This window comes from Eurytemora carolleeae, unplaced genomic scaffold, assembly GCF_000591075.1.
Source record: "Eurytemora carolleeae unplaced genomic scaffold, Eaff_2.0 scaffold274, whole genome shotgun sequence".
In the NCBI taxonomy this organism is placed as follows: Eukaryota; Metazoa; Arthropoda; class Copepoda; order Calanoida; family Temoridae; genus Eurytemora; species Eurytemora carolleeae.
In genome coordinates this window covers 282,688-309,808 of record NW_019396169.1, presented here as the reverse complement: position 1 = coordinate 309,808, position 27,121 = coordinate 282,688, and the positions used below count along the sequence as shown (strand labels likewise).

The window sequence follows — 27,121 nt, the reverse complement described above, 5'->3', positions numbered from 1 at the left end:
ATTTCCATTAGGGAAAAGGTTCTGGAAAACCGGAATTCCGGAACGATTTTTTTTCCGTAAAACGGAAATTTCCGGAACGTTGTTCCAAAATTACAGATCGTTACGGAATTCCAGAACAATCCGGAATATCGTTCCGGAAATTTTCCGGAACAATTGGTACCAGAATTACATTAAAGTCTTACATATGTAACTACAACACCAGTTAGTAACACTAACAATATATGGATGGATGCCGGACAGTAGAAAAAGATATACTCAATAATCAATATTCAAAGTTACTATAGTGTGAATTCAAATTTTCAAACTTTGTAAATATGAATTTAATTAAAATAAGAATTATCTCGGAATTCCGGTTTGCGCAACAAATTTCCGGATCATTCAAATTCCAAAATGGAAATTTTTTTCCGGAAAAATGGAAACCCTAACCTGGACCAAAAGTTGACCCATCTACAAAAGACTATTTAGTTTGTGTGGGGGGCTATGCCTAAACCCTAAATGTGGGAGACCTGTGCTTCAAGAACACCAGGTAAATAACATGGAGCCACCTATGCAACCCTACTTCTCAATTAATATGATGAAGTACGTCAAGTGGTTATACAAGAGGCTTGAACTAGGGTTTCCACGAATCATGAATCCAAGAGATGACTTTTTTTTGCATGAAATTCCGCTTCATTTTAATATCAGTACTAAACCAGTTTTGCACGACATTGCTCTTTCATTCAAAATAAATAATTTTTTTTTGCACAAAATTTTGCATGAATACAAAATTTTTTCATGAATACAGGTCATTTTTGCATGTAATTTTGCAATGCCCATGACTACGAAAATTCAAGTTTTTGTACAGCAGTGTGCATGAAAACAAAATTTGTTGCATGCCATAGATATATAAATACAGATTTTAATATTTGAACAGTATGGTGTGAATTAGTTTCAGTAAAAAACAACTTCCATCTAACCCTGCTTGTCTCCAAGTTCAGACTAGACTGATGATTACTGAATGTGATTATGATTAATTAGTTTGTGAGTAGCTCAGTTACTACTTGAGATTGATTGCAAGTATACAGTGTAATAGTCGGTATGGCCTGATACCTAAAACCTAAGAATTGGGGCTCATTCGGCCAGCAAGTGTTAGCACTGAGCTGGCTGAAGAAAGTTGACTCTGATTGGTTTTTATTTGAATTTTTTCATCATTTCCTGGAATTTTTTCTGAAATTTAACTAATTAACAAAAAAACTTAAAATAACGAAATAGCAGGAAATAACAAAATATGCAAATACCAAGATTTTCTTCAGAATTTGTGCGAAATAGCTTTTGCACATTTATAAGCAAAAAATTGAAATTTTGTGCAATTTTTACTCAAAACAAATGTAAATCTTTAAGCAATTTTTGCATGATTTTCATGCAAAAATTTTGACTGAAAACCCTAGCTTGAACACATGTCAGCAGTATACCTGATCTTCACTTAGTTCAAAGCAAGGACTCAGAAGATGAAAAAGATTAACAATCTACCCCCTGGACAAGTTTTACCTATTCGTGATATCTTTCCCCCAGGGCAAAGAATGCATCTTCAAAAACTTCCTTGTGAAGACCATCAGAGAATCACAGAATGAACTCTTGATAAACAAGATCAGGGACTTCTTATATATTGAACATTTAGCTGGAAAGAAGATTTATACATTTGATGCATTCAAGTAGATGGTTTAAGGCAGTGTGGAAAATATCAAGTCTCATGCTTTAGCTGGAAGGTAGGACATACAACATATGACAGAAGAAAACAAGGATGAAAATACTATCACCGAATTCAGAGACTTTTACAAGTTAAAAAATGCAACTCAAAGTATCAGAACCAAAATGCTGGAAATTCTAATCAGGGAGACAACCCACAGAATATGATCAGTGCTACAACATCTAAAGAGCACATTAGCAGAAACTGTCCCCTTAGAAACATACCTGATGGAAATAGAGTTAATAATGTTGAGAAAACAGTCCAGTAGGACTCTGTGGACAGCAGTAACTCTTCCAATTTAAAGTTGAACTCTGAAGAAAACCCTGGAATTGAACAAGAGGAAAGACAGAAAGAATCAATCCTTTAAAGTAAGAAATTGTCATCCAAACAAGATAACCAAGCTTAATGACAAATAAATGAGTTTAGCAACAAGTTTTCTGAACTAATATATATAAGAAAAACCAGAAAGCTCATGTTAGCAATCTGGAACTAAGGAAAACATTCCCAGCTGAGATAAGTGATATCAACCAAGAAGCTGAAGATGATGTAATTGCTTTTCTATAAACAATTCTGAATATTCCTCACCTTATTCCCATTGGGATATATTAGAGCCAACAAACCTCAATTCAAGATTTTCACCAAAGCTCTGGTAGCCAGCAGGAACCTCTTTGGAGAAACCATGTCTGAGAAACTTGGAAACTATTAAAGATACAGTATAAACTCGGCACATTAAAAGCTGCAACAGCTGTATTCTAACAACAAGTCAATATCTTAAGACAAGCTGATCCCATGGACATGATTTTAGAAGGGTTACGAAACTTGTTCCAATTGCTCCATAAGTGTAGGGAGGTTAACATTTAAATTTTTTTGAAAAACAATTGTTTTGCTATGAAAATGACAAAAATAAACAAAGACATAACAATCTTTTTTAGAAACAATTGTTTTTCCAAAAATTTGTTTCTTAAAAACGATATTTTTTTTGAGTGCAGGGTATTTCTGCTGAGCTGCATCCAGGGACTTCAAAAACATGCGATGAATCCCTCTTGTTCTCCTTGGACAAGAGCTAAAACTCCTCCAGCAGCCATCCTGGAATAATCTGTGTCTAGAATGAAGGGTTTCTCCATGTTATATGGATAACTGCGGATTGGTTGAGTCAAGAACAGTTCTTCTATTTCTTGTATTTTCTTTTTCTCCTCCATTCTCAGCTCTATTTTCTTCTTGTTTCTATACTTATTTAGAGTTGCCTGTGTAGGCATACTTTGGGATGAACCCCCAGAAGTAAGAGGTAAAACCCAGGAAGGAGACCAACTCTTTACCTGTGGTAGATTTAGGTCAGTTCTTGATCTTCTCCACATATTCAGGAACCATCTCCACTTTGTCCTTGCTGATAAGGTGTCCCAAGTAGTTCACCTTAGGCTGTACAATCTTCAGCTTCATCCCACATTTTGCATGTAATCTCAGGGTCATTTTAAATGAGTTAAGCGTGTTCTGATGTTATTGGAGTAAATGAGGATGTTGTCAAGATAGGTTAGGACAAAGTTTGGCAGCATTCTTCTCAACGGTTGTTGTACCAACCTGCAGTACACTATCAGCTATTGGTAAGGCCAATCTCTAGATGCAGGGTGGTTAAAGAGGCTGTGTGGAGTGCTCCTTTGCTATACAATGAACTGAAGATGCTCGCTTCTGAAGCAGAAGTTAAACTTGGACTCCGTAGGCCCACTAACCACAGCCAAATGTGAAGGAAAAACATGCAAACACGTTTTGACAATGTTAGATGGATTCACTCGATACTTCACTGCAGTCCCAGACTTGGAATCCATTAGTACACATGGGTTTCATGAATACATCCACACAGATAATGGGAGCTTGTTGGTCAGTGCCACCTTTCAAGAGACCTGTAAACAGTTGAATTTCAAAACTACAAGGACACCCAAATATACCACTCATGGCAATAGAGTAAAGAGGATGCTCAAAACCTTAGGACAGCTGCTTAGATCACATGAAATGTCTACTCTGGAGTCTTAGACGTCAAATTTACCAACAGTTGTTTTCACGATCAATACTGCAAGGAACCAGACCACTTGAGTGACTCCATACTATGCCTTGTACAGGAGAGATTCAAGATTACCTTTAGACATAGTTTTCCCAGATGAACACCTACAGAAGCAAGAAACTTGAACAAAATATGTATCTGAACTTTCAGACAAACTCGAGGATCTACACTTGAAAATGCGGGGGCATGAGAAGTTAAAGATACCATTTTCAAATAAAAAAAAATTACCTAAAGTCTAAACCGGATTTCAAGACTGTGTATGAAGTATACTACTTTTCACCAAGAATTGTGAACACACCATCAGAAGCATTATCTATCATTTATACTTTGGGAACCTGAGCAGTGATTAAAAGAGAAATATATTCCCTGAATAGTAGATTAAAGAAGGTTGACCAGCAGTTTAGTCCAACAGTACAAGAAGAGGTCAACTTAGTATTACTACCTTATGGTGAATGAGAGGAGGTAGAAGTACATATCCAACAACAAGAGGTTCATGCACACAACCCTGAAGAAGAACCTGGAAACAGAACAGATCAATTTATGGAATTATCTTCAGACAAAGAAGAAGAAAACTTGATAAACCCAGATATTAACCATGGGGGATGCAAACAAATTTGAGAAATAATCAAAGATTGGGGATGGGGTCTCCCTAAAAACAGACAGTAGTTGGGGTAGTAAGGGTAGTTGCCATTCAGATTAAGCTTCGAGGGTGTGGGTGGGTCTCTCTAAAAACAGACAGTAGTGGGGGTAGTAAGGGTAGGTGCCATTCAGATTTAGTTTCAAGGGTGGTGGTGGGGTCTCTCTAAGAACAGACGGTAGTTGGGGTAGTAAGGGTAGTTGCCATTTAGATTTAGCCCACCCTTGAAGCTGTGTTTGATCTATGCGCATGGTATACAATATGTGTATTGATTTTGATTCTTTCAGTTTATATGAGTATCTCAAGTGAGAAACACCTAGTGAACTAGCTCCGGCTTTGTAGTGTTAGTGTGTACACTGTACTGCAAATCTCAGCAAATAAAGTAAGTACACTCGTACTTATAAACAACCCCCTCAAATAAAACCCTTTTTTTCTTTTCTTCTTTTCCATTTTCCTTCCTTATTTTCTTCTCCTTATTGAGGGGAAAGTATGGCGGGGAAGCACGGTAACAAAAAAAAAGACCCCCCTAAAGATGTTGTTGCTCAACCTTCTATTCCTCGCTTTTTAACCCCCGCACTGGGAATTTTAAGTGCCACCAGTGCAATGCCAGAAGTAACTAACGACATCAGGACACCCAAGGAACCTACTCCGAATACGAACTCGCAACCAAACAATAACGGCAAGAAGCGCCCTCTTGAAAAAGAGGGAGAAAATGTTAGTCCACTTGGAAAAGCTATGCGATAGGCCGAAGATGTGAGCAATCTTAAGTCACCGGAACCTCGTGCCGATTCCCGAATTGAAGTTTACGAAAAAGTTGTTGAAATAATGAAAGGACTTGCGCCAATTATTGATGATAAAAATGCACCGACTCCTAATCGCGAGGCCTTTAATGCTCTGTACCAAATTGTAGTCTTTTTGAGCCACGTAGTTTTTGAGGATTTCGGTACTGTTGACCGCGTAGTAAACAAAAACCGCGAAATTAGAGAGTCTAATAAGACATTGAAATATGCACAACATTGTGATAAACTTAAGAAAGAAATGGAAAAAGTATATCAAACTTGACAGTATATTTATCTCAACATATATTGAAGCCTTTAAAACTATTAAACAATTTAAATATTTATCTTTTCAAATAATCGTCGCGGATCAGATTTCTTGTGTCTTTTTTAATCCTCCTCATTTATTAAGCCTAAAACTTATCCACTTTACTCAAACATAATTAATGAAAAATTTAAAATTTTAAAAGAAACTCGATAATAAGTTACGTTCTAATTCTCTTTAGTAAAAACGTTCTCATTCTTTATACACCAGGAAAATATTCTCTTCCTCTATGCGTTTCTACCTATAAATTCAGTAATACCGGACTTAGTACTCAATGTTTCCAGTAATGACGGTATTTAATGATCTAAATGGTATACGTTTTCTATCGCAGAACGTTAATTTGTTGAACTTATCAACATGTTTACAGTTGAGTAACAACCTTAATAGATTTGACCAAAAATTAGAATCCATATTAGATAAGAAGGTTGAGATAATTTTACTTCAAGACGTTAGGCTAGGTCCAGAAGGGGATAATATTCTTAGAAAAAGGTTAGAATTCAACAAATATGGATCTTATGATACATACACCAACTCTACTAAGGCTAGTCGTGGCATAGCAAAATTAATTAAGTCTCCATTACCTTACAAGATATTAGACGTTGTGAAGTGCAGCCTGGAGAATTATTTGATCTTGAAAATATCTTTTCGCGATTCGATCTTCTTGGTTGGTTCAGTATAGGGTCCCACTGTTTCTCAAGATCCTGACTTCATGGTGAACCTAAAGAGAGACATTCTAAGTTTTGGTAATCATGAATTTCTTATAGGGGGCGACCTGAACATGGAAACTGATGCAAATGCAATAACTGCTACAAATAATTTTAACTTGGATATTAGAACATGGTTCAGATCCCCAATGTCTCAAACTCTAAAATCCTCTCTTCATGGTGTGAAACCGGGTTTATTGTTGATATTTTAAGACACTTCTATCCCGACAGTAGAATTTTCAGTCATGTTCCATTTAATAAAAATGATCACTCAAGATCAAGGATTGATCACTTTCTATGCTCCCCAAATTTTGTTAAGTCCTTTTCTAATTTAACTTACCTACCTATCACCACCAAGCTCTTCGATCACAAAGGCGTCCTCCTTGTCCCTGCCAAGAAGTCTCCTCAAAATCTAACATTTCTCGACCCCAGTCTTCTGACCATTTCCGGTCCAAAGCAAGCTGTGTGTCTGGAAACTCTTGGAACTTTTTGCGATTATCTTGATCCTCGGGCAGACCCCCAATACATCGATGAGATTAACAGGCAGCTCACTCTCGCACGGTCCCTTCTTGCCGATGTCATCTCTATTAAAAAATCAGTTAATAACTTCCCTCATGATAAACTTTTGACCTCTGTAATTGAAAAAAAATGTCATGAAATAGATGAAATAATTGCTCCATTTCTAGATACAGGCGATATAATTCATAATAGACCAATCCTAATTGAATATGATAAATTTCTTGAGACATTAATGAACAATCTTCATAATTATATAATGTCACACCAGCGTGCACATAAAAAAACCACAAATTTATTACTAAAAGACATGAGAAAAAGAGTTTCAGAGCTGCAAAACATGAATTTAGATACTCATTCCAAGTTTTATCAGGAACAACTTTATTTGGAACAAAAAATCTTAAATTTTGATGATGACTTAAATCTCCGGAACTGCGCCAGAACTAAGCTATGGCACTCTATGAATTTTGAGAAACCGACTAAATCGTTTTGCATGCTAGCCAAAGCACAAAAGGGTAATGATTCTTTAAATCAATTAAAAAAAGGGATGAACAAGGGGCTATAGTAGATTATGATAATGATGATGAAGGTAACTCCGATCTATGTGACTTCTTTAAGGGCATTTATAGCAAAATTCCGGAAAAAAGTTTAAATCTTGAAGAATTTCTGACTCCTGAGATTATGAATAGCGATTATGTGCAATCAAAAAAATTATCTAATTTAGATTCTGAGAGGGACAATGTTCCAATCACACACTATGAGCTTACAAAAGCATTAGAAGAAACAAAGATAGGTTCGAGTCCCGGATTAGACGGTTTCATGTACGCTATAATTAAATTTTTATGGCCTTTAATTGGACACCCTGTTACCAAAGGCTTCAAAGTTATGGTAGAAAAGGAGGAACTATATCCAAACTTAAGAACTGCTAGTATTAAACTGATTCCAAAGAAAGGTGACTGTTCAGTGATTAAAAACTGGCGCCCTATTAGTCTCTTATCTAATGTTTACAAGATCTTTTCGAAAGCGTTTGCCAATAGACTGAAACGCATAATCGATTCAAACACTTCTGATTCACAGAAAGCTTACTCAAAGACAAAAGTCATACATGAAGCCTTAATGAATATTTTACAATTTATTAAAAAAGGAAAACTTGAAAACAAGCGTTTGGCTTTATTGGCGATCGACTTCAAAAAGGCTTTCGATTCTGTATCACATGAATATATCCTTGAAATGTTGAAATTCTTTAACTACTCAGATTGTATGATCAAGATTGTTAGAACCACTATGAAAAAGAAAATGGCCAGCATTATGACCGAGTCAGGAATAATTACCTTTTTTGAAGTATTATGTGGAGTAGCTCAAGGTGACTCTCCATCAGGCCTACTTTTTATCTTATCTCTCGAACCTCTCTGGAAGTTAGCACTTGACCTCGGGGTTACCCACCCAATCTTCGAGAACGGTTCTCATATCAATGACAGTAGTTACGCTGATGACGTCTCCATCCTCGTTAACGGTGATCCTGAGAATATAATAAATGTTAAGACTATTCTAGACAATTTTGGTAAACTATCTGGTTTAATAATTAACGTAGAAAAAACTCAAGTTTTACCAATCAATGTAACTCAAGATTTTGCGGAAAATATTGCCAAAACTGGCTTTTCTATCGTGAAAAATTTAACAATCTTGGGTTTAGACATAAGTGAAAACTTTGACTTGGAAGAAACCAATTTTAATAAGCTCATGGTAAAAATTAGAGGGATGTCGCTATTCTGGGAAAAATTTAAACTATCGATTGTTGGCCGAATCAATATTGCAAAAACATACCTACTCTCACAAATTGGCTTTTTTGCCCCTGTACTTTCCTTCAATGAGACTCAAATACAAACTCTTAGAAACGAGATAGGCTCTTTTGTGCGGGGGAATTTAAAAATAAGTATAAACGTTGTATACAATACAATACAGCAGGGAGGTCTTGGCATGATTGAAACTGAATCATACATAGATGGAATTAAAGTGGGTCTTTTTAGGAAATCGATTAACAATAACGATTTTTGGGCTAAAGAAATCCAACAATATAGAATATCACCAGATTTTCCATTTCACTTTAGAAGTGCAATAATTGCAAACACTCCTTGTGGTGAAATGTCAATTTGTGTAAGAAAATTCTGTAACATTTTTTGGTCGAGGAATGGTAATTTCCTTGATATGAGAATATTCGATAATGACATTGCACGATTAGAATCCGGCAAGAAATTAGGCATGAACCATTTCAGAGCAACTCTCACACCTGAAACAGTTTTCTTGATAAGAAACTGAGATTCATCAACTTGGTAGACATTTTCAACAGCGAAATTTTCTCAGAAATAGAGTAGCTTTATATCTCGGTTTCCGTCCTAATCCTTTAGAAATATTTTAACTAAGATCTGTACATAGGAACGTTATGAGAAAATTTGCTATGAACAAAGATAAAGTGTGTACCCCAATCCTTACCTTTATTCGAAAAATAGTTAAGGGTAGTGTTAAGATAAGGAGGATCATCAACAATTTTAAGCATGTAGTTGTTTCCGGGTGTGGACTGAGAAAGCACGTTGCACTGGCACATGATTACAATGTAGATCCCGAGAGAGATTGCAACTTTTATAAAATTTTCAGAATTTCAAAGTTAAGAAATAATTTGAGAAGTTTCATTTTTAATTTTACAGCACAAACCTTATATCACAATGCAATGATTGCACATTTCGTCCAGAATCATGACCCTACCTGTCAACGGTGTATGTTTGGAAACCTTAGGCCTGCGCCGAGAGAAACGATCTCTCATATCTTCTGGGACTGTCCCAAAATCAGCGAGATCCTTCTTGATCTCAACATCATGATATCGAATGGAACATTATCACATGAAGAACTTAAAAGTGTAATATTTCTAGGTTGTAATAATCCTTTAACCTTCAATATCGAAAATACTAACATCATCTGTTTCATGGTTATGTATTACATATTTTCTACAAGAAATTCTGGACGATTTTACAATACCTCCAAGTTAAAGCAATTTATTTTTCATCACACTGAAAAACTTAATAAACCCTTGTTTAAAGAATATGAACATGAATCTTAATCTTTCCTTCCTTGCAATGTATAGTTTCATTGCAACTGGCGCCCCGCGGCGGGGTTTAATAATTGCAACCTCCGCAACGCAGTTTTTACCAAACCATACCAACATCTTACCACTCATGCATCATCATCACCAACATCAGCCATTTTGTTCTGAATTAAAAAAAGGAATTTCAAACACTTGGCAGCGCAAGCCTCGCCAATTTCATATTAGAGAAAAAAAATCAATTGTGTCGACAATAATATTCGTACGGAATCCTTCCCTCAAGGATGATTCTGTCGAACCGCGCAACTTAAAACTAAGTAACAGCCCGCGGTATGAAACAAAGGCAACAAACTTAGATACGACTCATTTGAATATAACCTTCAACAAAAAAAATTGGCCTCTTCTTGTATCTGGATAATCTGGAACAAACCGTGGCGTCCTACCGAGAACGAACTAAAGTTAAAATCTCGAGAGATACCTTAATAAGTAATCTCAGAAACATGCGTAATACGCAGGAAATACATGACGCAAACCATTATAAATGGTTTGTAAATGGTTCTGATAAAGTTAATTACATTAAAATCATAAAATATACTTTCTCTACAATTATATTTTTCAGAGAAATGTCTAACAAACCTGTTTCTATGGAGGTGGAGGAGGTTGGAATGGACGACTAAATGCTGGACTTCCAGGGGATGCTTGATAGGTTGGACAGCCCCAGTGAGGTACAGGGTGAGGGTGTTGGGGACTGTGCTGGGGAGGATTTAGTTGTGAGGGAGTCTGATGTCATGGGCAGGGAGGGGGGGGCCGAAGGCGGTGATGCTGAGCCATTACCTGTGTCCAAGGATTCAATCCTTTCTTGTCCTGAGCTTCGGTCTGATGATGTTGGTTTTAAAGGGGTTAATTCAACTTTGCCAAGGGATGAAAGGGGTTGCATTAATGAGGAAGTTGTCAAGAATCTAGGCGTCGCCGATGATTTTGTCCCCCACTATGTCGTGGGACCATATCTGAGGATAAGCGAATACCTCAATAAGAGTATTGTCAACACGGTCAAGAAAGCCTGGCAAGTACCCCCGCGTGCCGCGAAACCTACTACCCACTTAGCTGCACCTCGGTCCGGGCTTGTGCAAACTCAGGGTGGTGGGAAGGCGGTTGTAAAACTTGTTCCGAAGGTTAATTTCTCCGCGCCTAACTTTTTTGGGGACCGGAGATCAGGGTATGCCATAAACCTTGCAAACTTTTCATGCAACTCAAGTTACACATGTACCTTTGATATTGCGAGGAATTGTAGGATTTGCCCCAACAAGCACGAGGCGTTCCCGTCGAATTTGGTGGGGACGCTCGTTGTGGGCGACTCCTACACCCCTTGCATTATAGGCGGCGGAGGTAAATGTGTGCCTGTCTTTAGACAGCACAATGCGGGTTTTCGCGAGATTACTTCAACCTGAACCGAGGTAGAACATGGACTGAAAATACGTTTGTCGGCCAGATCATAGTCCCTTCCCATTTGCAAAAAATGTTGAATCCACCCCTTGAAAATGTTAAACTCTTTGAGATATTGATCAGGGCCCACTGCCTGTAGATGACCAGGAAGGGAATCAATCTCAAAATCCGGGTTTTTTCTTCAACTGTTTCAAAAAACAATGGAAAAATTCTGTCCTGAACCCCCCAAGGCTGACATGGTCAGATACATTGCTGTGGACCCCATAAAGCCTGAATTCGAGGTGTATGAGAACATGGAGGTATGTGGGTCTTCCGGAAGCCCTTCTCGGGAGCGGAAATGTTGTTGATCCAGAGGTTGGGGTTTTCTTTTCGCAAGAGTTTGTCTCAATGATCAGGGATTGGCATTCAAAAGGGGAAAAGGGGGGTTTTGTTAACACCATCCCCCTGCCTGTAGAAATTGAGAGCGCGTTTCCTGCTAGCCCTGACGGCCAGCTCACCTCACCGGAGGATGATGTAAATTGCGATGTAAATACCCCGTCCAACAAAAACCAGCGCGTGGTGGTCGTCAGCAATAACAACCTCAAGATGATAAGCGAGGAGCTAAGCAAGACCATAAAAGACACCGTTGTCTTCGTTAAATATCCTTTTAACATTTTTGCCAATTCTACTGAAATTTCTGAATTTGTTGACAACCTCAAATTGACGAAAGCTGACGTCTTAGTACTCGGAGGTCAGGGGAACTCCCTATTGCAAGGGATGTCAACTCCCAAGTTCAAGAAACATTCACCTTCCGGCTTACCTGCAGGTTTCTCAACGTTTGGAGTAGGTAGATCCAAAGTCTACCATGCTCACAACGTTGCATCTTATGACCCTGAGTATCTTGACAACTTCGGGGTTTTCATTGACAAAATCATGGGATTTGTTAACCAGACTGGTGCCAGGACAATTTTCATAGCACCCTTTCCAAGGTACCCTACGGCATGTTGTACACAGTCAGGCCATTTTTACGCGGGGTACGATGGGAACCTCTTTAACGCAGAGGTAGTAAGACTGGGGACTTACATCTCAAGAAATCATTCCCTCAAGGAGGCATTCGTGCTTACCTCTGAAGACTTATGTCATCGCGATGACTGTGTCTCGAGAGGGAAGATGTTAAAGGATGACCATGTACACCTGACTGATAATGGAGTCCAAGTGGTCCGGTCAATGGTCCAGAAGTGCATGCACTTCTTCAGGCCGGTAATGGACAGACCTAAACCAACCCTGGGCCCTTCCATCCCATGCGGCATCAGATTCTCCCAATGGGTTGAGGCTCACAGAGATTCCTGTGGGTTCGAGGACCTAAAGCCCTCAGGGGCCGCGAAACGCCCGCAGCCGCCCATGTCATCAGAGGCAAGCAAAACGCTAAATTATCTGAATGTGCACAACACAAAATTAAAACCCTGCACAGTTTCACCCCCCCCTCTCATGGGTACCCCCACCTTTCCAGCAAAGCCCCGGTTGATCTTGCAGTTTTTGTCTCTTCGTCTACACCTCATCCATCTACCAACTCCTTATCCTAAATCCCCTAACTCACCCTATTCCTATCCTAGATTCCAATATTATTCCTACTCCTATCCTTTACCTTTAAACCAGCACTTTTTTGCAATCCCGATACTTTCCTTTCAATCAATCAATTTAATTTATTACCTTTAAAATCCCTAAAATAAAAAAATTTCCTATTTTTGCTGACTTATCTCAATATTTGTCAGTGATATTCATAAAATTAAAATATTTCCTATTTTTGCTGACTTATGCTAATATCTGTCAGTATTAAAGCTCCTAAAACTCTCCTATTTTTCAATTTATTCCTACTGCCTTAATATTTCAACTTTCTCAAACATGAGGAGTGAATCGTGGCTAAATGGCTTGAGGAAAATGGTAAGAACAGACCTCACAAAATACAGTCTATTTTAGGAAAGAAAAATAGATTTTTAACTTTCTTTCATTTTGTAAAAATTGTAATGGTTAATACATATACACATATGCGTCATTCATACCTGCCTTTTAAATGGAACCTCGATTTCTACAAGACTTCTTATCCTAGTAAATATGGGAAGTCTAACCAAGTTAACTTTTTATTCATGTTGATTTCTTCCAAAAATAAAATGTCCGACATATGTCCGACAACTCTTAACGGCACAGTTTTTATGCCTCTATAAAATCCAGTTGCGAATATTCCTCATAACACTAATGGGCGTTTCTATTTTTTAAGAAGGAAAAAAAATAAAATGTAACTAAACAAAAAAAGAACTGTTCTTTATTGAAAATACTTTTATACTTTCCGGCCTTACAACATTTTTGAACTTTCACATATATATTGTTAAATCTCAATTTTTGTAATGTAGTTAGACGTGAAACCATCTGACCCTGATCGCTGGAGCTGTATGAGACAGGGAATCCCTCGATCGCTGACATGCAGATCTATATTTCGGCAGATCTCAGATTTGCAAGTCACAACGCAGATAATAACGTTAAACTGAAACCTGGAAGATGAATGAGCAGCGAACCTCAGAGGATCCGGCGGATCCCATAGCTACATCTCTCAGCGGAAAATAACGTTAAACGGAAACCCGGGAGAGGAACAAGCGGCGAACCTCAGAGGATCTGGCGGATCTTATAGCTGCACCTTTCAGCGGAAAATAACGTTAAACTGAAACCTGGAAGATGAATGAGCAGCGAACCTTAGAAGATCTGGCGGATCCCATAGCTTCACCACTCAGCAGAAAATAACGTCTGAGAGAACTGTAATGCCTCCTGAACCGACAAACCTCACCGCCGAGAAACCAAGGTGTCTTAAGAAAATGGGACAACTACGCTACATCGATATCTCTAATTCGTAGCACAATATAAACGAGCACTATATCTGCTCTAGAGTATTGAAGATTTGAGAAAAATGAAGAGATTAAACCCTAATCTCTTTTCAATGTCCTAGACAGGAGCGCAGAACCATCAATGTTCTACGTGAGTCTAGTTCTTAAGTATAATGTGTTTTCTTCCAATTGAAACTAAACGATTCTCTAGTAAGCTATTCACATTTAAAATTTCTTAATTTTGGAGTCTGTTATCTTCACGTCGGTTGTGTAGATTCTAAACCACAGAGAGAAAAGAACATGCAGGAAGGAACCATCAATGTTCCTAGCCAGTATGTATCTTAAAGATATAGTTTTCTATCTTTTAGTTTGGCTAAATAGCATCAAGACGACATAGTTTAACTAATGTAATGCCATACCAACGTAGAACCTTCAATGTTCTTCGTTAGTATACAATCGTTGTATTTTCCATATAGTGTACATTGACTTTATACCAATGTTCTATGAAAATTGTAAAGTGTTTGTGCAAACTGATTTCTACACAAATTGCCCAAATTATATGCAAACGGTTCTTATATCAAAAATTTCTATCCAATCCGCATACCCTCTTATTGTCAATGACTTATTATATACTTTTAATGTTCTACTACTTCACTGATGCACTCTTCAAATTATATGCTTTGCAGGATCCAAGTATCCTTAATTCCAAATTTTTAATTTAAGAAATGTATGTATTTAACCCTTATACAAATCTCTCAAAAAAATGTAAACGAATTTGTCGTTAAGCTTTATTATTGAAAACATGTTAACTATTTTGTATTTATTTCACAAATCTCTCAAAAAAAAAAGTAAACGAATTTGTCGTTAAGCTTTATTATTGAACACACGTAAACTATTTTGTACAATTTAAATAAGAAGACAATAAATATTTAGATTTTAAAAAAGATTTTGATTCTCATTAAATCAATTGGTTTAAGTTTGATTCTGGCATTCATAACACTCCCAGACCTTTACCATCCTCACCACCCACCTTCTGAAGGGTGCACATTTAGTAGTCAAAAATAAGGCATTTAATACTTGTTGTGGAGAGCCAACCCAGGGAAAAGAGAGGATATTAATAACAACCTCTACCACCCGCCAAAGAACTAAGGTCTTCCAGATCAGCATTCCAATCTGCCTCTCAGAAGCTAGCAGCCTCATGTAAGAAGAAGATATGAGATTTCAAGATAGAGTTCTAGACCCAGGAGATAACTTTAAATCAAGGTTTGGGAAAACTCAAAGATGTTTTCCCAAAAGGTATAGTTGCAATGTTTAAACCAGGGAACAGGAATATAGGGAAAGGAAATGGCGCTGGTCCGGCAAGAGAAAGCCAGTCGCACTGCTTTGCAGACCAGTACAGTAAACTTACAAACACTCTTCTGGTACAGACACACAACATGACTACAGTCAAGGAAATTGTAGAACAATGTCGTCGATTATAATTAAACTTGAATAATGAGTAGTTTATTGTAAACTTTAATCAAATTATATTCTTTGCATGAAAATTTGGCTTTACAGTGTTGACTTAAATATGTAAATAATATATTACATGTATATTAAACTTATTTCTAAGTAAACAATTAACAATAAACAAATGTACTCTCCTAGGCTGTACAAATACCAAGATTCTTACGTACTGTATAAACCTACAGTACACATCTTTGGTACTTTAAACTGACACACACTCTTTTGGTACAGACACACACACATGACGTTTCCGCCCCCTGGTTTAAACTCTTCACCCATTTCTCTGGGTCATGGCAGTAGGAAAGCTGGAGATCAAATAGCGAAACCCAGATCCTTCTTGTATACAGACATAGAGTTTAATCTCCCGTTTAAATATGAAGGCTTGGGGACTTGCACTAAAGACAGCTAACAGACAGTTAACAGACAACCAATAGACAGTTTGTTAACATGCCTACCAGAGAACCAAAAAGGACACTGGCCTTATTCCCTGTCCTTCAACACAAATACACATCCTCCAAATCCTCAGCATCACTGAGTATATCACAGGACGCTCTTTACTCTCCAGCTGGTTTAGGAGAGACAAACACACAGGCTCACCATACTCGGTTGTAGACCCCATCAAGAGATTAATCTCCTGTAGCTTCTAAAACTGGAACAATTGCTCTCATACCAGCCCATCTGAACTACCCACTTGAATTCTGAATACAGAGAAGAACTAAGATACCCAAGATATCTGATGCTGCCTCATCCTTTTATTAGAGATGCTGCTTTTTACAGACAGCTCTCCACAGACCTATTGTAGAAGCAACTGAGATAATTTTGGGACAGGAGACGCTGCTCTATACAGACAGCTCTTCACAAACCTGTTGTAGATGCAAAGGAGGAACAAGATAATCTTGAGACAAGAGATGCTGCTCCGGTAATAAATAGCTGTAGTATGTGTATTAAAGTTAAGCTCTCTCACACGTGTATACATCAAACTAGAGTAAAATGCTTTCTCTTCACAATTTCCCTTGAATATGATATGAAAATAAATGGCACTTTTTTAAGCTTTCAAATATCAATCTTATTTTAAATTTAAAACAGAATTTAATTAAAGATTTCTGTCAGAAGAATAAATGTTTCATTTCCAACACATACTATGTTTGCAAAAGAATCAAAGAAAGCAAAGACCACTTTAAAAAACAAAAAAAACTAAAAAATTAAAAAGAGTAAAAGATATAATCAAACATAAAGGATGGCAAAAATCAGCGTGAATTAAAAAGATACTGATAACTGTCTGTTTTGTCTTTTCACAACCCATAAAGCCTATCAAAATTTTATTTTTAACATCTCAATCAAATCTATCATTTTTATTTCTTGATATGTCCTTTACAGAGGGAGATGATTGATCTTGTAAATTCCTAAGATTTATGTCTAATTGTAATCGATAGAATAGCGTTAATCCTTAAACAAGGTCTTAGAAAGCCTCAGCAATGTAATATTCCCTCCTGTATTTATTGATCCCAATCAGGGATGTAAACGTTTTCATTATTTTGAAAAACTATTGTTTCGTTATGAAAACGATGAGGAAAAATCAAAAAAAGAATCTTTGTAGAAACAATCATTATTTTAAAAAGTTTGTTTTTTAAAATGGTCGTTTTTAAAATGATTGTTTTACAAAACAATTGTTTTTATAAAACTTGTCTTTTTGTTATCAATTGTTAACAATGATCCTTCCTTATCAATTGTTAATGACGAACCTTTGTTACCCTGTGCTAAGGATCATTAATGAAGAGAGGAAATCAACCTGAAGGGCATCTGTACTAATCATTGAGAAGATTTTAAGAAGTTTTAGCTCACCCACAACTTTTTGACTTTATATAAGATGCCATTCAATAAAGTTGCATCTAATCATTAACGATCGTTAACAATGACCCTTTGTTAACAATTGTTAACATAATTGTCAATCATATTTTTTTCAAAAACGATCGTTTCTTAAAAATAAAAATCAGTCGCAAATCATTTTTATAAAATCGATCATTTTTATAAAAACAATCATTTTCAAAAACAATCATTATTCATTTTCTAAAGGTTCAAAATGAGCGGGTCGTTTTAAAAACGATAGTTTTTTTTCTAAAAAAACAGACTGTTTTTGAAAACAATTGAAAAACGAAAATAAACTATTGTTTAACAATCGTTTTCATAAACGATTAACAACCTTCATCCCAAATGCCTCCCTTTAATAAAGAGATAAATAGATATCTTCTAATTCAGTTTATTTGTTGTAAAACTGTAATAAAATCTATCAAGTACTACCCTCTTGTTAAAGACTCTCTAAGAATAAGTTTATTTATATTGCAGTTTGAAACCTGTCGTTTTGAAGAATCAAAAATATTCAAGTAAAAAAAAACTATTGCTATCTTAGTTGTCTTTAAATAGATAAAAAATTATCTCATACCTTAATCAATAGATCAGAAAATCTTACAAAAAAATTTGTAATCAAATTTTTTATCAAAAAATTGTTTTTAAAAATTATTTTTTTTTCAGTAAAATTAACATATTGTTGTTACATTTTTTGTTGTTAAAAATTTCTAAACAAACAGTTTGTTAGTTTAAAATATCAAAAATAAAAAAATATTGTCTTGCGCTTTTATAATGACTAACAAACCTACCTGCATATGGCAAAGTACTCCTACTTTCTGTATCAACATCATGAGTTATAGTTGTTGTGCGAAGATCTGAAAGTTTGAGTTTAACAAAGGTCATCATTAATTTTAAGGTTTCATTGTACCATTAAAATGCAATGATATTTGTCACCAATGTTTTCAATTGATATTATTAATATATTATATATATATTATTTATGAGATACGTTGCACCGAATTCCTATTGAAGGAAGGACAAGTGCAGTTCTAAGGCAGCAGGATCATCATTTAACGTAGTTCGCCTGCACGATATTAGCCGCTACAGGGGGAAATCCGCCGATTACAAACTATCTTTTTAAATCCAGTTTTTTTAGAGAAAAATTGCTTGTAGAAAAACCCTAACGAACAGAGTATTAGAGTTATAAAAATGTGTGGGATATTCCCCCACTCACATTTTGTTCATTATTTCGAACAAAGGTGTAACATTACAGGAAGTGTTTGCGAAAAATGAAGGGGGTATAGGCTTACGTCGAAAAATTATCGATGGGGATCGCTACTAATCTTACTTCTATCTGCTGCGTCTATAAGCAGAAAATTGTTTAAAACGACTCATACCGAAATAACGTAAAGCGTCCATACAAATTCAGAAAGTTGCAACATTCCACTCAGATCGTAATAAAATCAATTTAATTCCAAACAAATCATTCAGATATTACAACTTATAACCATCGATAATTTTTTGACAGATTCGTATAAAGTTGATTGTTCATAATATTTTTTACTCGTTTCATATATAATATACTTTAAAGGGTGTTAATTTGGCCGCTAGGTGTCTCTGCTCTCGATGATTCTGGAGTTCCACGTGGAATAGACTCCAACGACACCTAGCGACAAAAATATCGTCATTTAAAGTACATTGTATATGCAATACGTTAAACATATTATGAAATAAAAATTTTATATAAATGCGTCGAAAATTGTCGATGATTATAGGTTGTAACAACTGAGTGATTTGTTTTGAATTAAATTGATTATTTTCCGATCCGAGTCTAATGTTGCAACTTTCTGAATTTTTGAGTGGACGAACGTTCTTCGGTATGTCGAGTCGTTTTTAACAATTCTCTCCAGACGCAACAGATAGAAGTAAAACTAGTAGCGATCACCATCGATATTTTGTCTCTGTTGGCCGATACACCCTTTCATTTTTCGTGAACACTCCCTATTAGTATTTTGTTAGATTCATGAAACCAAACAAGATTTATTAGAAAACTTTAATTTCAAATTTCATTTTCGAAATACTCTTAATTGCTGAAGGGAACTAACAAAGGATGAGAATCGAAATCCAATTATAAAATACACAAGTAAAGCTGATTTTATGCTGAGAAAATTGAGAAACTATTTTTGGATAAAAAAGGGGATTTTATTTGGTATAAAAGTACAAATCAGGATTTTATATTCTGTGCCAAAAAAAGGATTACTTGTACTTCCACTTAAATAAACTTTTTCCAAATCAAAATGTTGCCAGCCAGACATATACTTCCTTTGAACGAAGGAATTAGGCTGCATTACAGCTGAAAATACAAAGTTAAGACAATTTATAATTAAATTATGCTTCTTTGTTAGTTGTTTGTATTAAATAAATATCAAAACGGCCGAACCGATCGGATCTAAATTTAAAATGGTATATCTCTTATGACCCAGCAAAGGGTTTATGGCCGGTTCAAATTTTAACTAAAATTTCATAGAAAATTATCGAGTTTCTAAAATTGTTCAAATACTCTCCTTATCTCAGGAAACTTTACTTCAGTATACGAGATAGGATTTTATTTTGAGGAACTACCAAATATTTAAAATGATAATTATGCATTGCAAAGTTGAAAAATATGTATTTGCTGTTCATCTTTTTATTTATCTTTATTAAAAATATCCTTAGGTTAATTAAAACTACAATACCTAGTCTAAGCTAAAGAATTTGTACTATTATGTGGCCAATTTCCTACATATGGAAACAGGGTCGGAGAAAAAATATAGTTAGTACTTAATAGATTTATAGAGATGTCTCTCTTTTCAACATTTTAGAGAGAAACAAATGAATATTGACTGCTACAAGCTATTGAAGCTGAAGGGTTCTACCTGCCTTAATATCTATGTGTATTTAATCTACGGCTGCGGCTCATAAGTCACATATTTAGATTTATGTAACAGCCCGGTTATCAACGTATACAGTGTATTTTTAAGGCCCCCCCCCCTCACACTATTTTATTGTTAACACTCTTTAGCTAAGGTCTTACTACTTACCCATTTCATTAGAGGGTGGGACATCCTTCCTGTAGTTGTTAGGGAGGCAGAACACCTAGAAATTAAATTGAAATATTGCAGTTCAAGTATCTCATTGCTTATTAGAGGGTGGGACATCCTTTCTGTAGTTGTTAGGGAGGCAGAACACCTAGAAATTAAATTGAAATATTGCAGTTCAAGTATCTCATTGCTTATTTTTTTACTCCCTACTTTATGGTGTAAACCTTTGTACTTCGTACTTGGCATCTTTTTCTATTTTCTTCCGTTCTTGATTAAAAAATAACCCCCAACCCAACCAACTCTCAGACTCTGTAAAGCCAATGATCTTTTCTAATTTTCCTTTCTTGTGGGAAAAGGTTTTTCTATAATTAGGACTGGGCGTGGGGTTTTCTGAACAAACTAACAAATCCAACTTTTAAAAAATATAAGTGTGTTGTCATGTGACTTTTAGTTGTGACTTGTCATGTCCATCGTTTTAAACCCAGTTTTTGACCCGGTTTTAGACCCTTTTTTAGATCCGTTTTTAAACCTTTAGACCCGTTATTAGACCGTTTTTTAAACATTTAAAGTTTTTCGACTTTTTAAATGCTTTTCAAGAACCTGAGATGCAAATCCTATTCCAAAATTGTATGCTAGACAAGTTTGTTTTCGTTACAGAAAGCTAAATGTTTACTTTGATCAAGGATATAAACCAAAATAATTTTTCAAAACGGAAAGCGAGTTAACTAGTCGTTTTAAAAATCGTTTTGTGTAACAAAAGAAAAGTTGTCTAGCATGCAATCCTGAAATAGGATTTGCATCTCAGATTTAAAAACAGACCTCAAAACGATAAACATCCCTAGTTATTACTAGTTATGAATTAGTTGGTCTGCTATGAAAACAAAAATGAGTTGCAGAGAGTAAAAAATCTTCTTTCGGATAACGTTTGTTCACATTTTGATTAGGCGGAATTTTTTCTTTAAATAAAAACACATTTTTTTAACATTTGAAAAAATTCACAACGCAAGAAAAATCGAAAAGGCCAAATGTGCCCATCACTATAATACATTTTTTACAAATCATACACATGCTTATCCGTTCACATAAATATTTGTAATATTATAAATAGTAAATACTTTTTCTCACTAGCTGTCTCTAGAAAAAAACAGAGGTTAATGTCAGAGCCTTAATTCGGCACAAATATTCTTGCTTTTATGAAAAACATTTTTGTAATATTTCAATCAATTTATTTATAAAAAAAATTAATACAAATATTTATATTATCCTTGATCCATCATTTTGATACAATAAAAAAGAAAAAAGAAAAAAGAAAAAAGAAAAAAGAAATAATAAAAGTAAAACCTCAATTTATAGAAATAATGTGAAAATACAATCTGTTTCTCAACTTCCTTTTCATCAGAGATATATCCTCCCCTACCCTCCTCCATTTTTACCTGGGATTTACCCTACGCGCCTCCATTTTTACCAAGGATATACCCTCCACTCCTCCATTTTCAACCAGAATAAACCATCCCATCCTCCATTTTTATCTGGGATATACCCTCCCTCTCCTCCATTTTTACCTGGGATATACCCTCCACTCCTCCATTTTTACCTGGGATATATCCTTCACTCCTCCATTTTTACCTGGGATATACCCTCCCCTCCTCCATTTTTACCAGGGATATACCCTCCCCTCCTCCATTTTTACCCGGGATATACCCTCCCCTCCTCCATCTTTACTTGGGATATACCCTCCCCTCCTCTATTTTTATCAGGGAAATACCCTCCCCTCCTCCATTTTTACCAGAGACGTACAATTCCCTCCTCCATTTTTATCCGAGATATACCCTCCCATCCCCCATTTTTACCAATGATAAACCTACACTTCTCCATTATTATCCGGGGATAATACTCCATTTTTACCTTAGATATACCCTTTCCTCCGCCATTTGGACCATTGATATTACACCATAGTTTCAGAAGAAGTAAATATTTCCATTTACTGTTAGCGCCGATTGAATAGATGTTACCGCCATAATATTTCTATTTGTTCAGAATAGACAACAAACAGATTACTGAACCCTGATTGGATCAGGCGCAATGGACTCGGCATACAGGAGTGATTATCTCATCTCCTCTATTTTATATCCTCCTCCTCTTCACCTTTTAAACCTGTTCTCCATATTACCTGAGAAATTACTTCTCCTCCTTCATTTTTGCAAGCCAGATATCCGCTGTTCATGTCGTCCCTTCAGATTATTCATTAATTGATTTCACATAAGAAATTAATTAGCAATATATTTTAGCATGTTTAATGTTTATGAATGTTGAGAAAAGTGGTGCAGTCTTGTTGTTTCGCAATGTAATTTCAATCCTTGTGTCTGATGATATTAATTCTAGTGACCCTCCATTTTATAAAGAGAAATATATCCCATTCACATCAAGTATTCCATTTAAACCTTTGTAAGGATAAAATATCCAGTTGCGATGGTTTGAAGTTTTTAAGACAGAAATAAGGGTTTACAGTGTACCATTGTGAATGGAACATCAATCTATAAATAGAGTGCTAACGATGCGATAAAGCTTGTTTAAAAAATTCTTCTCTTTAACTTTATTGAATGTCTAACTTAAGACTAACATAAGACCGCTGAAACTTCTTCACTTTTAGTATGCCTGACCATTTTCATAATTCAAAAAGATTTTTGCAATTCAGAATACTGCATCCCAGAGAAATTACAAGCTTATTCAGATAAAGTACTTTTATAGTATGAAATATAGAACCAAATTTGATTTAAACTTAAGTTTTCAGAGTTTAGAAGTATACTGTGGGTTTAGAAGTATTATTATAGTTTATAAGTATACTATACTATGAGTTTAGAAGTAGACTATACTATGAGTTTAGAAGTATACTATACTATGAGTTTAGAAGTAGACTATACTATGAGTTTAGAAGTATACTATACTATGAGTTTATAAGTAGACTATACTATGTGTTTAGAAGTAGCAATACTATGAGTTTAGAAATAGACTATACTATGAGTTTCGAAGTAGACTATACTATGTGTTTAGAAGTATACTATACTATGAGTTTAGAAGTAGACTATACTATGAGTTTAAAAATTGACTATACTATGAGTTTAGAAGTAGACTATACTATGAGTTTAGAAGTAGACTATACTATATATGTGTTTAGAAGTAGACTATACTATGTGTTTAGAAGTATACTATACTATGAGTTTAGAAGTATACTATACTATGAGTTTAGAAGTATACTATACTTTGAGTTTAGAAGTAGACTATACTATGAGTTTAGAAGTAGACTATACTATGAGTTTAGAAGTATACTATACTATGTGTTTACAAGTATACTATGAGTTTAGAAGTTGACTATACTATGAGTTTAGAAGTACACTATACCATGAGTCTAGAAGTATACTATACTATGTGTTTAGAAGTATACTATACTATGAGTTTAGAAATAGACTATACCATGAGTTTAGAAGTAGATTATACTGTGGGTTTAGAAGTATACTATGAGTTTAGAAGTAGACTATACTATGAGTTTAGAAGTAGACTATACTATGAGTTTATAAGTATACTATCAGTTTAGAAGAATACTATGGGTTTAGAAGTATACTATGATTTTAGAAGTATAATACTGCACATATTTCAACTTCGTTTTGGGCCGATACATAGCATTACTCTTTTAGAAGAAGTAAAAACTTTACAAATCCAAAAAATTTAAAATTCTTTAAATGTTATATAATTGAATACTTTTAAAATTCATTAATTTGCATCATTAATTCAAAAAGTTGTGAAGAAACTCGTCTCTGACTCAATTTTGCTAATCATTATATATTTGCAACCTGATGTACCAGATTTTATGTGATTTTTTTAAACTGTTGAAATAAGCATAATTTAAAGTTTGGAATTTGACAGGTCTATGGCATCAGGTATAAAATATATAAGGATTAGCGAAAAGATAACTTTAAATTCTTTAGCTTTTAGAGTTTAGTTGTGCAAAAGAGTACAAATTGCAACACTTCATTAGTTCCCGTATTCATTAAACTTTACTTAAAGGGCCTGTAAGGATAATGCAGAGAGGGAAATTTCCGATTCACAATGGTTCCCTTGAAAGCTTTGTCTAATTAAGAATGAATTAGATATCAATTTTTATAATTTGGAAACTAATCAAGGTTAGATGTAGCTTTCAAGGGTTCCGTTGTGAATCTGGCATTGCTATCTTTAAATGGAAGATCACTTGATGCAAGACTTACAATCAAAGAGAATAGAATATATTAGAGTGGAATTTAGACAATCCCTCGGTAAGAATTTTGTCAGTCCCTTTCAGCCTGAAAGGGAGTTCAAAGTGTACAAATCATGTAAATGTTCACAAATTATATGCAGTAGAGTACATTAATACAGTATGTTCCCTAGACTATCCATTTCAATTTCGAATTTTTTAAAACCGTTAAATAAACCTTATAAAATGAATTAGGTGAATAAAAAATATCATTTGATTTATAGTTATAACGGAAAATCATCGTTTGTAAAGTAAAATGCATAGAGTCTATGTGATTTGATCTTTAGTCAATTTTGAAACCAGCATATTTCATAATTTGGTTTTCTTTTAATATTAATTTTAGATTTTCTATAAAATGATGTTCCAGGGCCCAAAAGGTTAAACAGCACAAATATGTGTAGTACACCTGCAGTATGGAAACAGTACAACAAAATGGCCGTTATACACTTTTTTCTAGTAAATTCCCCTCTAATATTTATTCTATTCTCTTTGCTTACAGTTCGTTTAACTATTTGCAAAAAGAACAAAAAACCTGAAACTTGGAAACAAAATTTACTTTATTGTTATTTTACTGGGTACTTTTCGAAACAAAAAGAAGAAATCGATTTTTATTTTATCATTGAAAATAACTATTTTATGTTAATATTAATCAAATACATTTATTATTACTATTCCTGTTTAATGATAAAGAAATTGCGATTTTGCCACAAACTCTAATCTTCCAGTCCCTATATCTTTTAAGTCTGATGTCATAGACCATTGATATTCCAAACTATGAAATCTGTTAAGTTAAATTATATCAAAATATTAGTTTAAAATATCAAAGGTTTATACGTACCATCAGGGTGCAAAAATATAGGGATTACAAAGTTTTGAGTTTGTAGCGAAAACTTGCAGTTTCTTCGCTTAGTATTTTTAAAACAAGATTATCTGGGATTTTGCATATAAAATCTGTATCCTCCTGAAAAACAGAGGTAAAATATTTTAAAATGTTAAATCTGTCAGAAAGATTTGATCTGCACATTTTATAAACCATCTACAAATTATGACTTTTTTAACGTCAAAAACGGTCCTTTAAATTAGAAGCTTTAAAATATCTTCTTTCCCACAAGGGATCGCAAAATCATTACAACTCATCAGTTTCAGTATCCGGTCCAGGTTGCGGATTAACAGAATAAAATCGCATTCAACATTTCTGAATTCAGGTGCTTTACAGTATAAGGATTAAGGAATATAGCTCAATTTAAAATAATTACAAATTTTTAAAAATAGTTCTTATCTAGAAGCCGTAGATTTAAATAAAATGTTGAAGGTACAAAAAGAGTTGTATGGGTAACCACGTGGATCAAACGAATTTTTTGGTTTGACTCTAAACTAAAAATCGAGATACTCATTTGTAACTGGTATTTTTAAAACGAATTTTATTAAAAAAAATAAATGTTCTATGTAAATGTTCTATGCAAATGGTTTATGTAAATGTTCTATGTTAATGTTCTAGGTAAATGTTCTATGTAAATGTTCTTTGTAAATGTTCTATGTAAATGTTTATGTAAATGTTTATGTAAATGCTCTATGTAAATATTCTATGTAAATGTTTATGTATATATTTATGTAAATGTTCTATGTAAATGTTCTATGTATATGTTCTATGATTCATAGAGTTCTTAACTTTTTTCCCTTTTAAATATATTCTCACCCCTTATTACCTGTCTATATCGCTGGTTGTTGACAAGCATCGACCAAAAGTGGAAAATATGATAAAAACAACAAACCATGAGATGTCAAATATTTGCCGCATTTCTTCTGAAATAGATAAGGTTGAACTATTTTATGGTGACAGGTCTGGTATTAGGGTTTGAAATAGAAATTCCACAGGATAAGCATGACTTAAAGGTATTTCTCTACCATTTCTTACAGTTAAAGTGACTGTCCTTGTAATTTCAAATGGTCCTCCAATTGAATGTCCATTCACTTTAATTGATTGTGAGAACTGCCCCTTTTTCAGAGAAAGATAAATACAAAATTATTAGGTTTTCGAGATTAAAATCAAATATCAAATAATTCAACAGTCTTTATTCTTGCGGAGTCGTCTTGATATTGTCTTGCTATTATCTTGATATTGTCTTAATATTGTCTTAATATTGTCTTAATATTGTCTTGATATTGTCTTGATATTGTCTTGATATTGTCTTGATATTGTCTTAATATTGTCTTGACATTGTCTTGATATATATTTATGCATGAAGAACACGTCCGCCGACAAATTGTACAAAAGAAAA

At 34.7% G+C, this 27,121-nt stretch overlaps 1 long non-coding RNA gene across 1 annotated transcript; it reads right to left on the bottom strand.

Annotated features, from left to right (window-relative positions):
• Positions 1-20,643: 20,643 nt before the first annotated feature.
• On the bottom strand, positions 20,644-26,641 carry LOC111697065 (uncharacterized). The gene is made up of 3 exons (XR_002764210.1): positions 26,549-26,641; positions 22,728-22,788; positions 20,644-20,705 (listed from the first exon to the last, which is right to left on the bottom strand). It is a non-coding gene; the product is annotated as an uncharacterized LOC111697065 (long non-coding RNA).
• Between the last annotated feature and the right edge of the window lie 480 nt (positions 26,642-27,121).